This window comes from Monodelphis domestica, chromosome 3, assembly GCF_027887165.1.
Source record: "Monodelphis domestica isolate mMonDom1 chromosome 3, mMonDom1.pri, whole genome shotgun sequence".
Classification (NCBI taxonomy): domain Eukaryota; kingdom Metazoa; phylum Chordata; class Mammalia; order Didelphimorphia; family Didelphidae; genus Monodelphis; species Monodelphis domestica.
Genome location: NC_077229.1, coordinates 444577172 through 444584388, shown reverse-complemented (window position 1 = coordinate 444584388; position 7217 = coordinate 444577172).

Below are 7217 nucleotides of genomic sequence, written 5' to 3'. Positions count from 1 at the left end.
TGAATTTACAATTACCTGTAGGCAATTTTCAATGGGTTTTTATTCAGTTACGAGTTGGACTAAATGGCCTTCAAGGTCCCTTCCTACTTGGCTATAATGTTAAAAGCTTCGTTATATATTGGCTTAATGCCAATGGTTTAATTAACTATATATAATATATAACCTATATTTTAACTATATATTGCCTATATATGCCAATCTATAATAGAATAATTGACTATTTAAGTATAATTCTATAGCCTTGTAATTATAGTGATTTCCTTTAGCCCTCCATCAATTCTTCAGACTCATTCAGTGCAAAAACTATAACTATGTCATTAATTTTTACATCTCCTTCAGCATATATTCAGTGTCTTTCACATAGTAGGAGTTAAATAAATATTTAGTGAATGAATGAATGAAAAATCAGACAGTCTCTGACCTCAGGAAGCTTACAATCTTACCATTCTGAGTTGCTGCTGAAACCACTTCAACAGCACTTTGTTTTATTAGAATTCATTGTGGAATGCTATAACTAGAAGGAACATTAGAGATGACCTAGTCTAACACCCTTAATTTATAGATAGGGAAAATGAGAATCAGAAATATTGGGGTATTGGTTTTAATATATTATTTTTTAACATTTATTTTTTATAAATTTTGCATTTCAAATTCTCTCCAGCCCCTCCCACTCCTGTGAGAGGAGATTTTGGGAAAAGCAACATTATTACAAACAGAGTGACATAGAATGCTGCGAAACAAGACAGACAGGGGTTAACCCTGTTAGAATATTGAGGAGAAGGGAATGCTGGGATTCCAATGGCCAGCCAGGGATTGTTTGTTCCTGACTCTGGAAGCACAACCATCTCCAAAACCCAGCTCTGATCCTTGGAAAGTTCAAATTGTTCCTGAGAGATAATTTAACTAGAGCCTAAAGATTGCTGAAGTTTCTAACTCTCCCGTTACTTTGAGAAGATGGAACCTGTAAGGGAGCTGATTGAACTCCTTGGTCTGCCTGTGGGAGGCTCAGCCTCACCAGGATAGAGCTGATCACTCCTGGCTCCTGAGTTCACCTTCATTTCAATCTATATTCTAGAGACTTGTTCCTACATGGATTTAACCTAGATTTAGTTAGAATAGAGGAGAAATTATCAGTCAGAGAGTATAATCAGAGTAGCCCCAGCTTGGCCAAGGACTGAAGAGACTTTAAAGTAAAGTCAGCTTGGAGGGTAATGAGTTAGAGTTATTAGAGTTAGGGAATAATGCACTTCCCATGTCCCTCATCCCCATATCCAGTTATAAGCTTCATTAAATCTTGTTAACTTGAAGAAGCAGTCAGATTGGTTACTTACTGGCCTGAGGCAGAGAGTGCAGTCAATTTTACTCTCTGGCCTTGAAGAGACCACCCTGTCAGACCCAGTTAAGCAAGACCCCAGTCACCCATTTACACCATCTTTACAGAGGCTCTCTTCACCCTTAACACACCCCTTTGAGAAAGTAAGCAATATATTGGGCATACATGTGAAATCATGTAAAACATATTTTCATATTAATCATGTTACAAAAAAGCAAGAAAAATAAAGTTAAAATGCGTATTTCAATTTTCATGACAGTTCATCAATTTTCTCTCTGAAGGTGGATAGTATTTTTCATCAGGAGTCTTTTGGAATTGTCTTAGATCAGTATATTGATCAGAGTAGCTAAGTTATTCACAGTTGATTATAATTTTGCTATTACTGTATACAATGTCCTCTTTTGGCTCACTTCACTTTGCATCAATTCATATAAGTCTTCTCAGGTATTTCTCTCTCAACATTTCTTATAACCCAATAGTATCCCATCAAAATAATATATCAAAGTCTATTTAACCATTCCCCAATTTGGGGGTATCCCCTCAATTTCTAATTCTTGCTACCACAAAAATGCCTCATATATATATTTTTTTTCCTTCTCTCTTTCTTCTAGCTCTTGGGATATAGACCCAGTAATGGTGTTGCTTGATCCAAGAATATGCATAGTTTTATAGTTCTTTCGGTATAGTTCCAAATTGTTCTCCAGAGTGGTTGGACCAGTTCACAACTCAATTAATAGTACATTACTCTTCCTATTTTTCCATATCACCTCTAAGTATTTGTCATTTTCCTTCTCTATCACTTAGCCAATGTGATAGATGTGAAATGGTACCTCAAAGCTGTTTTAATTTTCATTTTTCTAATTAATAGTAATATAGAGCATGTTTTCACATGACTTTTGATAACTTTGATTTCTTTTTTCTGAAAACTATCCATTCATATCCTTTGACTATTTATAAATTGGAGAATAGCTCTTATTTTTGTAAACTTGATTCAAGTTCCTATAGATTGGAAAAATTAGGCTTTTATCAGAGAAACTTGTAAACATTTTCCCCAGTTTTCTGCTTTCCTTCTAATTTAGATTTAATTGGCTTTCTTTGTGCAAAACTTTTTTAATTTCACATAATCAAAACTATCTATTATGCTTCCTGTTATCTTACCTATAACTTTTTTGGTCATAAATTCTTCCTTTATCTATCGAAATATTCCATTCCTTCCCAATTTGTTAATGATATCACTCTTTATGTCCAAGTCATTTATCCATTTTTTACCCTATGTTGCTATATTGTGTGAGTTTTTAATCTATGCCTCTTTTCTGTCAAACTGCTCTCCAGTTTTCCTTGTAATTTTTGTCAAATAGTAAGTCCTTGTCCCAAGACCCACAAAGACTCTACTTCTATTCTTCTAGGGAACTGATAAACCAACTTTGGCTCATGAATAATCTTTAATGTGTTAGAATTTCTAGGAAAAAAATGCTAGCATCTAAGCTTTGGTTTAACCATAATGTTAAACCAATGAGTGACTTTCACTGAGGGAATTTCAGGCTTTGTCTCCAGGAAATATTTTGCAATAAACTTATCTCCAGTCCCTCACATTGACATCTCAAATGGTTGTCTCTTCTACCTACTTGCTGTTTTGACCTTTGTCTTGAACATCTATTCCATGATACTCAAAGCTTTGTATACCACTACCATGAATTTCAAATTTTTTAGAGGACTTAAACCCTGGCCTTTTTAGACTAAGATCTAGATATTTGTATTGATTTAAGATATTTGTGTAAAATATCATGTAGTATCTTGGTATTTGAGTTGGATAATTCGCTACAATAAGGATGATGGATTTAAAGCTGGAGGAAAGAATTTTAACAAATCACCAACTATCACAGATTCGAGCTAGAAGTCTTTAGAGGTTGAGTCCAACCTCATTTTGAAAATGAGGAAACCAAGGCTTAGAAAAGTCAAATAATTTGCCCAAGGTCATACAAGTATTATGTGGCAAAGGTGGGATTTGAACCTAAACCATATCAACACTCTTTTCATGCCACCATATGTATTAGTGCCTATTTCCTATAAAGAAAAAAAGGAACATTCTTACTTATCTAATTTCTCTGCCTCCCAACTATTCAAGACATCCTAATTTTCTGCTGAAACATGCCAGTGATTTGCTCTGAAGTAGAGTAGAATAATAAAAAGAAGAGTAATTTTAAAAATATGTGGGCTTAACATTCTCTAGTTCCTCAATCTGATCATATTAATGAGAAAGTTAAAATTCAAAATCATGAATATTTCTATGAAGTAGGAGTACACTCAGACACCTGTGCTATTGTGAACAGAGGCAAGCAAGCTGTCACTGTGCTCCCCTAGGTCGGAAATCCCCAGAGAGCCACCCAGTCCTCCTCCTCCCCCCTCCCCCCCCCCCAGTGATAGCTTTTAGAACATTCACTCTGGGTTTGAAGTCAGAATATTTTAAATGTTGCCAGCAAAGGAAAATAATATTCTCTCTAGAATTGAAAGGTGAGGAAGGGGAATGTGAAATGCTTCTGGCACATCTGGCATAGAAGGGAACATTTCTCTCAGATCTCCAAAAAAAATTTCACTTTGTCTATTTCAGTGGCGAGAAGGCATCTTCATCTGTTTATGGGATCCCTGTAAAATATACAGGCATTGTTCCCTTTTGCAATCTGGAAAATAAATCTGTAGGACTTTTATAAACAAGTCAAGGTAGAGCAATCCATCCCCTTGAATGGAATTTACACACCCTGAGGTCTCGTTCTAAAACACTGATTAACCATTGGATTCAAGGTAACTTTTCAGTGGTATAATAGATCACAAGTTATAGAATCTAGGTTAGAATCCCTACATTGCCACGCTACCTGTGTAATTTTGGGCAAATAATTTCCACTCTCTGTACTTCAGTATCTAACTCTATAAATGTAATGGCCTGGACTATGAACTAATCATCACACTAAGTGCTGGGAATAAAAATGTAACAACAAAAAAGAGTCTTCTCCCTCAAAGATTTTACAATCTAATGGAGAAAGATAAAACACACACACACACACACACACACACACAAAGCTGAAAAAAAGAATGGATTAGAAGGAAGTTAGGAAGTTGGCTGGAGAAAGTACCTGACAAGGGCATAACAGAAAAGTTAAATCAAATGAGAAATTATATGTTCTGAGCTGAAGTCCCTCAATAAATAGAAGATTTAGAGTCTCTAGTTCCACCTTTTTGGAGGGCTGATAAGGTAGATACTGGTGGGATCTTATAGGGCAATGATTGCCTGATGAACTCAAATCCCTCAAATATTTTGTTGCTGAAGAGGAATCCTGCATAGTGATGATACCTAGTGTGGAAGAGACATGAAGAAAGAGAGGATTTGCAGGTCAAGCCAGGCAGGCAGACCAAAGTGAAGGACTTGACCTGTCTGTCAATCAAGGGGAAGATTCCAAACAGAATGTTCCCAGGAGGAGGCAGTTGGGAGCCTGGCAAGAGGAGAGGAACTGGGACTTTGGCTCTCTCTGGGGTTACTGACCAAGAGAGAAACCTCTTCTCTGGGTTCCAGACAAAAAAAGACTGTTTTTTTCTGATCTAGGCAGAAAGAGAGGCCTTTGGGGTTTGACAGAGTCTGGACTTGAGTTACTCAAGCAGAGATTATCTGACTGAAGAAGAAAGAAGAAGAATACTTGTCCTCCAATCTCTCTGATTGTCCCTGAGTCACTCACAGCTGTGACTAAACTGACATTTCCCAAACCCTCCTAATTCTCCTTGTAGACTAGGGTCACCCCCATCCCACTCACCCTCAATTTCCATCCTGTCCTATCTTTCCCAATAAACCTCCTTACCTGAGAAAGAGAACAAAAGCATCTTCTCTAAATCTCAGAGTTCACCTTTGAGTTATATAGAAAGGTGGCTGACCAACCGGAGGGAGGGGGAAAGAGGCAGGAAGGCACGGGTGGAAAGCTGGGAGGTGAAGGGTGACATTGAGGGAGGAGGGATAGGAAATATCTTGACTTATTAGCGATTAGTGATCTATAGGCAGCTCCAGAGTAATCCTCTTTAGCAGTATCTATCTCTCTAGCATTATCTCTCATCTATCTCCATTATAACTAGGCAGCCTCAAGTGTCCCCTAGTAGCAGTTCTCTAGTCAAGCCAGAGTATATTCCAGTTATTAGAACAACCAGAAATAGTTCCACAGATTATCTATTTTATTACACTAGTTTCATAGTGTGATTCTTACTATATCATTTAGTATTAAAATAATTTACTCACCTTTTCTGATGGATTTGAGATGGAAACAGAACTTGGACATGTCACTATCCTACTATAATTTCTTCATAAATAATGTTATGTAGACTAGCTTAAGTAGATAAAATAACTACTTTTGATCACTAAATGAGAATATTGAAATGTCAGCTCATCTTTTGAAGATTTCCTGAAAGCATTTCCAAGACAACTCTAGTAGCTGACTAGATGGCAGAGATGGCATGAACTGCACCATGCCAAATAGTTTCAATTTCCTCTATGAGGTCTCTGTATTTTGAAAATTTTTCAATACAAGTGGCTTGAACATCCCAAGTTGTTGGTATGGTGGCACATATTTAAAACATTATTCTTCTAATTGTAGAGGCAGAGCCAAAATGGAAGCTTAGTAACAGCAAAAACTGAAACCACTCAGAGAATCCTTCCAAACCAATCTTTAAAAAACACCTCAGAACAATAGGAGTCAAAACCCAACAGCAAGATGGAGAGAGGGGCTCTCTTATGGAAAACAACATAGGCAGACAGGAAAAAAAGGTAGGAAGAGAGAGAGAATATGTGTGTGTGTGTGCTAATTTTCATGGGAAATGGGGGAACTGGGAGTTCCTCACCAACTATAACAGGTTCTGGGTCTGAGCTAGGTCAACTTTGGGATAATAGGACCCTGCCTTTATCAACAACAGAGAACCTCCCTCCCCACACCCACTTCTTAAAGTCCCAAATACTAGCACTAGACTGTAGTGAGGTCCAGGAGAATATAATGCTTGATCTTCGAAGTCTACACTGGGGTGAAGCCCTAGCCTCGGGGCAAAATAGCAGAGATGACAGAATCATCAGCTTTCAGGACTCTCAGTTTACAAGAGGGAAAATAAAGCTGGGAAAATGATCAAAAAACAAAAGAAACACCTAACTATAGAAAATTTCAATAGTGACAAAGCAAGGCACAGAGTCAATAGGATATTCTTAGATCCAAACAGCAACATGCAAACCTTAAAAGAAAAATGGAAATTGGTCTCAGGTTCTTGAAGAACTCAAAAAGAAATATAAAAATCAAGTAAAAGACGTGAAAGAAAAATGGGAAGAAATGAAGGTAATACAAAAGGGGGGGAAGCTTAAAAGACAAATTTGACCTACTAAAAAAGAGACAAAAATACAAATGAAGAAAAGAGTTCCATGAAAAGTAGCTTGGACCAAATAGAAAAGGAGAATGAAAAGGTAATGGAAAAATTCATTCTTTAAAAATTAGAATTGGGCAAATAGAAGCTAGTAACTTCACGAGACATAAAAAACAATAAAACAAAATCAAAAGATTGAAAAAATGAAGAAAATGTGAAATATCTCAATTAAAAAAAAAAACACCTGAAAAGTAGGTCCAGGGGAGACGATTTAAGAATTATTGGACTACTGTAAGTCATGATAAAAAAAAAAAGGCCTATACATCATATTATAAGAAATTATCAAAGAAAACTGCCCTGATATTCCTTAAGAAGAGGATAAAATAGAAATTGAAAGAATACGAAGATCACTTCCTGCAATAAATTCCCAAAATAATTCCCTAGGAATATTATAGCCAAATTCAAGAGCTCACAGGCCAAAGAGAAAATACTGGAAGCAGCCAGAATG